Genomic DNA, 9,009 nt, shown 5'->3' on the forward strand with positions numbered 1-9,009 from the left:
ATGAGCGCTCCTGAGGAGTTCTATGGAACGCTGAGGAGAGCAGTTCCTTAAACGAGTGGGTTATGGAGATATTTGGCCAAACTTTAATTCCAAGCTCTACCCCTTATGTGCTGTGTACTTTTGACAAGTTTCCCAGTTTGTTCCTTGGATTTATCTGCACCTACCACCTGGGGTTGTGGTGAAGACTGAATAAACTAAGGATTCAGGCCTTTCCCACAGGGAGCACCCAGTAAACACTGGCTCCAGGGACCATGGCCCCAGGGTCAGCGCACAGTGTGACTGCACTGATTGGCCTCGTTGGTCTCCCTGACCCACGATGGGCCTAAGGAGCTCAAACAACTGACCCGCAATCCGCTGTCTCCCTCTGCAGGGAGCGGAGGATGCTTTGGGGGTGAAAATAAGACACGTTCCCCAGGCCTACTGCCTCATGCACTGAACTCTGGGTAAAGAGACTAATAATACTGAAAACCTTATCTTTGTAAAAAAAAATGTTGCCTCTTAGGTTGCTTTTATTGTTTTACATGGGAACATTATCAATTTGTAAAAAGAAATACCTTTTTAACCTCTAATTTAGTTTTCCTCTGAAGCCTTGCTGTTTGTTGGCCTATTATGATGTTTAACATTGAGGGTTACGTAACTTGGCCAACGTTACATTCCCTCATTTACTGGCTGTGCACCCTTGGGCTTGCTGCTTAGACTTGCACAACACATCTACTGAGGGTCATAAAGTCTAATGGATCCTGGATTGTACCAACTCCCGTCGTGACATTTCAAATCTCATATTCCTTGACCTGTCCGAAATATCTGAGAGAAGATCCTGTCTGTTGGAAATTGTTTTTCTGGTTTTGGGCTCCAATATAACTTGCCATCCTGGGAGTTCATTCTGCCCAGACCTAGATCTGACTGTAGGAACCTCCCCTTCGAACACCCTTGTCCAGAGGCCCCTGTCGAAAGGGTTATTGATAGTAAAGAAGTCTAGGCTCTGCGAGGCAGGGCCCTAAAGAATGTCACATAAGCTGTGCAACTCTGGGAATATTTTTAAAGAAGAGAGATGTTTCCTGACGCAAATGCTCCTCACCAGATGAGTGGCCTACCACGCTCCGTGGAGCGTCACCGTGGACCGGAGAGCCCACGTTCAGTGCAGAGAGGTGAACACGGGAAGCACATGGCGCTCCTGAGGTTCCCCCCCCGCCGCTTGCGAGCTTTTCTTGTCGTTTCACAGCCTACAGCTCTGAAATCATTTGTCCAATTTCTCTTTCATGCATGTCTGATTTGACAATTGGTTCCTATATTTGATCAGTTATAAATTACTTAAATGCTAGAGCAGTGGTTCTCAACCTTCCTAATGCCGCGACCCTTTAATACAGTTCGTGTTGTGGTGACCCCCAATTTCATTGTTACAAATTGAACATAATGAAAGCATAGTGATTACTCACAAAAACAACATGTAATTATATATGTGTTTTCCGATGGTCTTAAGCTATCCCTGTGAAAGGGTCGTTCGACCCCCAAAGGGGTCTCGACCCACAGGTTGAGAACCGCTGTGCTAGAGGCTTTGTCTTTGATCTCCGATAGACCGCTCATTTACTTGGCTCGGAACTCAGAGCACATACTGAACATTTGGGCGAGAGTGAAGAAATGTATGTCTGGCCTCTTGTCTTGTGCTGTTGAGAGTTCTCCTGCATCTACTCAGGGTACACACCGCCCCCCACGCCCTCTCCCCTGCCCCTCTGATTTTCTCAGAGGGATAAAATCTCTGAAGGTCTGTCCACTGCCTGAGTAACGCTCACTGCCTTTATAGCAGAGACGGAGACCCACCACAAGGCTCACGAAGCACACACTGCCATTCTAGGGGACTCCATCACCCCATTTCTACACACCCCCACCACGCCCTCTCCTCCCCCCCACCTCTGATTTTCTCAGAGGGAGAAAATCTCTGAAGGTCTGTCCACTGCCTGAGGAACGCTCACTGCCTTTATAGCAGAGACGGAGACCCACCACAAGGCTCACGAAGCACACACTGCCATTCTAGGGGACTCCATCACCCCATTTCTTATCTCTCTATATAACAGGCCAAGTGTCTGCCCGTCTGACCGACAGCTATGATGCTCACTGACCACCAGGGGGCAGGCGCTCAACGCAGGAACTACCATGGCGTGCACTGGCCATTTCAAAATAAACAGCACCCCGGATCTGGCGCCCACAACCAATACTCGGCTTCCCCCAAATGGGACACAGGCCCAGCCACCACTCGGGAGCGACATCCCACCAAATCGCAGCCAACGCTGCCAAGACCCCATGGCGCAAAATGCGGCCCACAGCCCAGCCAGCCCAAAAGGGTGTGTGGGCACCGGGTAATGACATCATGTAGCAACACCCGGCTTCCTCTCCCTGGTGACTAGCCTCCTTGCAGTTTCTTCAGCCCAGGAACCTGACTTGCTTTATAGCCAGGTGCAAACATTTTACAGTTTAACCAAATGTCTGTGAAGTGTTTTCCCGTGACTCATCTCATTTGAACCTCACAGAAGTCTTGGAGTAGGTAGATAGGAGACTCAGTAGAATCCTTTTTTCTTTCCATTAGCAAGACGCGAATAATGATACTAAAATATTTCTTCTAACTAATTTCCTTTCAGTGTGCATGAATCCGTGCACCGGCACTAGTACTAATCTAATTTTGTCTAAAGGTGAAGTTGTTGCCGTCGTTCACAGATTATTAGACTATTTTTAGAGACGTAACTTCTATCCCTGTCTCCTGGCAATTGGGTGACCTCACCACTAATGTTCTTTCTGTATCCCAGCAGAAGAGTGTAGACCACCGTGGACATGTATGCCATATTTATCCAGAGGTTGGCACAACTTAATTTTCCTGAAACTTGTTCTTATTTTTAGGAATAGTTAGATTGGACTTTTTAGAGTAATTATGGAAATATGTGTATAACTTTATGTACATATTTATTTTAGACATGTTATATTTTTCTATTTTTAAAAGCTCTTATATAATTATTGGAGCACAATGATTAACAGATAAATAGATGATAAATAGATTCAATTAGATTAGAAATGAGGCTAGTTTAGAACCACAGGAATTATTATCTTGGTTTTATAAAAAGACTAAAAGCAAATGTAGTGTTTTCCATTTTCTTTTAAATATTATCTATTTAACATAATTTAATGATATTATGTATTTGCATAATTTTCCTTTGATGCTAATGTTAAGGAGGAAGAGAGGGGAAACTCATAACTGAGAGGGGGAATATATCAAAATGGAGAAGGGGATATTCACATGCTTTATCCTTCCCAGAATTCTCTGCAACGGACACATGTCTTTGATTTTATGGTATTGGTAATACATAAGTTTTAATTGCGTAAAATAACAAAAAAATAGCACATCATTTTAATCTACCTGCCACATTTTAAGACAAAAACGTCCCACTTCCTCACCATGTTCCCTTTAGCTTTAACACTCTGTCCATTGGTGCTGAATGAGAGTTCTTGGTATTTGCAATTAATTGCTTTCAAAAGATAGGCAGCACGATCTTGAAAGTCATGTATGCACTAGTCTCTACATCATTTTCCGTCCAATTTCCTCTACATCATCATTAACAACTCAGTAGGGAACTCGGAATTACTTCATCTTGGCTTTCTAGTCTCTGTCTTCTGTGTAGTTCTGGTCTGGCCCATCCACAATGTTTACTAATGGAGAGTGCTCCTGAAGATTCTGAAGAAATATCTTTCACCAGATAGTTATTGTGGTCTCAGATTCACCAAATTATAATAGCAATTAGCACTTCAACACCATAAAAATTACCAAAATTAAATTGTTTTAATAAAAGTTTCCAATAAGACTTTTATTTGATTAAAAATGACTATGAGCCACAATCTCTATGTTTTTTAAGGTTTTTGTTGTTATTTTCATAGAGAGGAAGGGAGAGAAAAAAGGAGAGAGAGAGAAAGAAAGGGAGAGAGAGAGAGAGAGAGAGAGAGGGAGAGAGAGAGAGAGAGAGAGAGAGGGAGAGAGAGAGAGAGAGAGAGAGAGGGAGAGAGAGAGAGAGAGAGAGAGAGGGAGAGAGAGAGAGAGAGAGAGAGAGGGAGAGAGAGAGAGAGAGAGAGAGAGGGAGAGAGAGAGAGAGAGAGAGAGAGGGAGAGAGAGAGAGAGAGAGAGAGAGGGAGAGAGAGAGAGAGAGAGAGAGAAAGAGAGAAACATCGACGTGAGAAACATCAACAGGCTGCCTCTCGTATGCACCCCAACTAGGGACTGAACCCACAACCTAGGCATGTGCTCTGTCTGGGAATTGAACCCACGACCTTTCGGTGCATGAGACAACACTCCAACCAACTGAGCCACACCTGCCAGGGTTCAATCTCTGTATTTTATAGGAACCAAAATGTCACCTTGAACATGACAATTTAAAAAGAAATTAACTAGAGCAGCGGTTCTCAACTTGTGGGTTGCGACCCCTTTGGCGGTCGAACGACCCTTTCACAGGGGTCGCCTAAGACCATCCTGCATATCAGATATTTACATTACGATTCATAACAGTGGCAACATTACAGTTATGAAGTAGCAACAAAAATAATTTTATGGTTGGGTCACAACATGAGGAACTGTATTTAAAGGGCCAGAAGGTTGAGAACCACTGAACTAGAGTAATACACTGGGGGCTCATAATAGAGCTTTTAACTAATGAGTTTTATTCTTTAATTCATCCATTTAACAAAATTTTATTTAATATAAAGTAGGCAAGTCATGACATGGCAGGGGAATGCTGGGGGAATTTCATTCCGAGGCCACTAGAGAGACATCCTAACCGTCTTTCAAATGAAATATTGTCCTACAATTACTACCCGAAGGAAAACATCACCCCCGGACCTCGTTATAAGAACATGTTCGCTTGGAAATTATTTCCTCGGAGGTGAAACACTGTGTGCGTACATATTCATTTCCTCGTGTGAGTATAAAATCTGCTACAGGACAAGGTGAGCTCAGGCAGTCACCGGTCCATATGGTGAACACATATGGACAATTAAACCCAGTGTGTTCTCTCACCACACCTGCTGTGTAAGATGAGTGAGCACATGGTGACTGGTACAGGGCGGTGAGGTCAGTGTAACACAAGTCCATGCCGGCCCCTAAGAAGTTCTTTCTGGCACATTAACCGTTTGGCGTCACGGGGTCACAGCTGATGCGAGGCCCACGCCCAGGCCACGGAAGCGCATGCTGCCCCGGAGGCCACCCTCCGTGTCCCTCTCCGCTCAGCTGGGCCCCGTGCTCAGGTCTGAAGAGCTCACCATGCAGGTCACCTGCACTTTCCCCTGAACATCACGTCCCGCCTCAGCAGGCGTGAGCCTTTCTGGCAGCGCCTTCCATCCATCACCATCACCCTTTTTCAAAAGCAAAGCTTTATACTTACAATTCGTAATTTAAAAACCTTTAAAACTGTGCTAGTCTTTTAAATAGAAAAGCTCATTGTTGTTAGCGCCACGGATAGGGATTTCAATAGGGTTTGAGCTCTGCACAACTCCGTTCTCTCAGGAGCCCACTCTGCGGGATTCGATGTTGTGCAGTGCATGTTTTTTTTCAAAATGGCACGTACTGTGTTAGATCTGCAACATCTCTGCTACATGGTTCTGTGAAAACTGACATCAAGTTAATAGCATGTAAACATTTTAGACAGAAACATTAGTCAAGTAAGGTGTCAACTTAGATGCTAAACCAACTCTTAGATAAAATGCCGTTTCAATGAAAGAAAATAAAAAAGCAGAGGTATTTGAAAATTCATTTATGCCAAAATGAGGGAAAGGTAAGAGGAAACTTAATATGATATGCTGCTGGATAAGTGAACAATGGCTGCTAACATCACACAATTGGGAATATAAAATAGCAAGGTGTTAAAAAATAGAAAAATAATAAAATACTACCTTCAGGAAAGCTAGACATAAGTATATATTCAGAATTTAGAATGATCTCAAATATGACATGTGCAAAATTATAAGAATTCCAGCTATATAGTAACTGCTCAATACATATTTGTTGAGTAAATAAAAAGACCAGTATATATTTCTCCAGATTGTAAATTCCATGAGGGCAAGGCCAACGCTGCCTTATTCTCGTCCTGAGATACTTGATAAATACATGTTGAATAAATGAATTAAGACATTCCCTACTAAATCGATCCTGAGAAAGGTGTTTTAATTCTCAGTTAGCTCGTGTACTTCCCTATAAGATTCCTAGACATTGCCTAGTTCACAGAGCAATAAGACGTGCACCTCTTCAGCTATATCCTGGTTCTTCTTTTTTCATTTTTTAAAATATATATATTTTTATTGATTTCAGAGAGAGGACAGGAGAGGGAGAGAGAGACAGAATCATCAATGAGGGAGAATCACTGATCAGCTGCCTCCTGCACACCCACAACAGGGGATTGAGCCTGCAACCCGGGCCTGTGCCCTGACCGGGAATCGAACCGTGACCTCCTGGTTCATAGGCTGATGCTCAACCACGCCGGCCTGGCCTTGTTGTTCTTTATAATAAGTTTATCTGAGAAACTCTAATGAAACAGTTGTGTCCTTGTATGTCTGAGAAGTACCTCAACTATTTCAATCTAGAACACCTACCACTTTTTATGATTTTCAGAAATATTCACTCTTTTCCCACACATTATATTTAAATAAAGCATCTCCCTTTCGTTTTAATTACTTTTTGTGCATGTGCTGATTCACACTGGTCACTGACAATTAATTATTAGTCAACAGTGAGCCAAGCTCTAGCTGCTCCTTGGTGCGCTGTCCGCCCATGTGTTTGCCACGTGCTAGGTCACGCCATTTGCAGGATGTTCGTCTAGTCGCTGGGGAGCCATGAACAATGCAACTGTTGGAAATACGTGGCTCCATGTTGTGCTATAGAAAATGGAAAATTCTGAGCACAGCTGTGTAATATAAGCAACAGCTGGAGCAACTATGTCATAGGAAACATGAGAGCCTTGGGCATCTGTGTTATCAACCAACTAAAATAAATACATGCTCCTTCCCAAGTTGAATATTTAACGTTTATTTTCACTAGATGTAGAGTAAATTTCACAGTACAGTTGATACATACACAATATATTTCTACTTATTTCATTATTTTTTGCATGCCCACCCTATTTATTGCCGAAATGTAAACTAAAGGCTAATATTTTAAAAAGGCAAAGGGACATTAACTTTCAGATTGTGCTTTCTAAATAATATTTTCTGCTCAAACAAATCAGGGTTCTTTTGGAAAAGGTTGATTACAGATCTGGGACAGGAAACATTGAATAATGTTTCAGGGCAACTTGAGCCTGAGATCTCTTTTTATTGAATATAAGAAAACTATCAAATATTAGTGGGTCATATCAGAATGAAATAGGTGCCAACTTGAAGGAACTCTGACTGTCCACGTGTGGGACAATTGAACATAAGAAAGAACAGCAACTGAATTAATTGAAGCATATCAGATACAGAAAAACTGTAAGTTAACATTGCTCTTTAAAAACTTGAACATTTCTAGAGCCTTCTATGGCCTCATTGAACTCATTGTTTCAAATATTAATAAGTAAAGGAAAGAATTATCCATTCTTTTTTAAAAAATATATCTTTTATTGATTTTTTACAGAGAGGAAGGGAGAGGTATAGAGAGCTAGAAACATCAATCAGCTGCCTCTTGCATACCTCCTACTGGGGATGTGCCCGCAACCAAGGTACATGCCCTTGACCGGAATTGAACCTGGGACCTTTCAGTCTGCAGGCCGATGCTCTATCCACTGAGCCAAACCGGTTAGGGCTCCATTCTTTATTTTGTGGACTATAGTTTAGGCCAGTGGTCGGCAAACTCATTAGTCAACAGAGCCAAATATCAACAGTACTTCTTCAAAATAGACTTTTTTAAAATATATATATTTTTATTGATTTCAGAGAGAGGACAGGAGAGGGAGAGAGAGACAGAATCATCAATGAGGGAGAATCACTGATCAGCTGCCTCCTGCACACCCACAACAGGGGGATTGAGCTGCAACCCGGGCCTGTGCCCTGACCGGGAATCGAACCGTGACCTCCTGGTTCATAGGCTGATGCTCAACCACGCCGGCCTGGCCTTGTTGTTCTTTATAATAAGTTTATCTGAGAAACTCTAATGAAACAGTTGTGTCCTTGTATGTCTGAGAAGTACCTCAACTATTTCAATCTAGAACACCTACCACTTTTTATGATTTTCAGAAATATTCACTCTTTTCCCACACATTATATTTAAATAAAGCATCTCCCTTTCGTTTTAATTACTTTTTGTGCATGTGCTGATTCACACTGGTCACTGACAATTAATTATTAGTCAACAGTGAGCCAAGCTCTAGCTGCTCCTTGGTGCGCTGTCCGCCCATGTGTTTGCCACGTGCTAGGTCACGCCATTTGCAGGATGTTCGTCTAGTCGCTGGGGAGCCATGAACAATGCAACTGTTGGAAATACGTGGCTCCATGTTGTGCTATAGAAAATGGAAAATTCTGAGCACAGCTGTGTAATATAAGCAACAGCTGGAGCAACTATGTCATAGGAAACATGAGAGCCTTGGGCATCTGTGTTATCAACCAACTAAAATAAATACATGCTCCTTCCCAAGTTGAATATTTAACGTTTATTTTCACTAGATGTAGAGTAAATTTCACAGTACAGTTGATACATACACAATATATTTCTACTTATTTCATTATTTTTTGCATGCCCACCCTATTTATTGCCGAAATGTAAACTAAAGGCTAATATTTTAAAAAGGCAAAGGGACATTAACTTTCAGATTGTGCTTTCTAAATAATATTTTCTGCTCAAACAAATCGGGGTTCTTTTGGAAAAGGTTGATTACAGATCTGGGACAGGAAACATTGAATAATGTTTCAGGGCAACTTGAGCCTGAGATCTCTTTTTATTGAATATAAGAAAACTATCAAATATTAGTGGGTCATATCAGAATGAAATAGGTGCCAACTTGAAGGAACTCTGAC

The sequence above is a fragment of the Myotis brandtii genome, unplaced genomic scaffold, assembly GCF_000412655.1.
Source record: "Myotis brandtii unplaced genomic scaffold, ASM41265v1 scaffold227, whole genome shotgun sequence".
Classification (NCBI taxonomy): domain Eukaryota; kingdom Metazoa; phylum Chordata; class Mammalia; order Chiroptera; family Vespertilionidae; genus Myotis; species Myotis brandtii.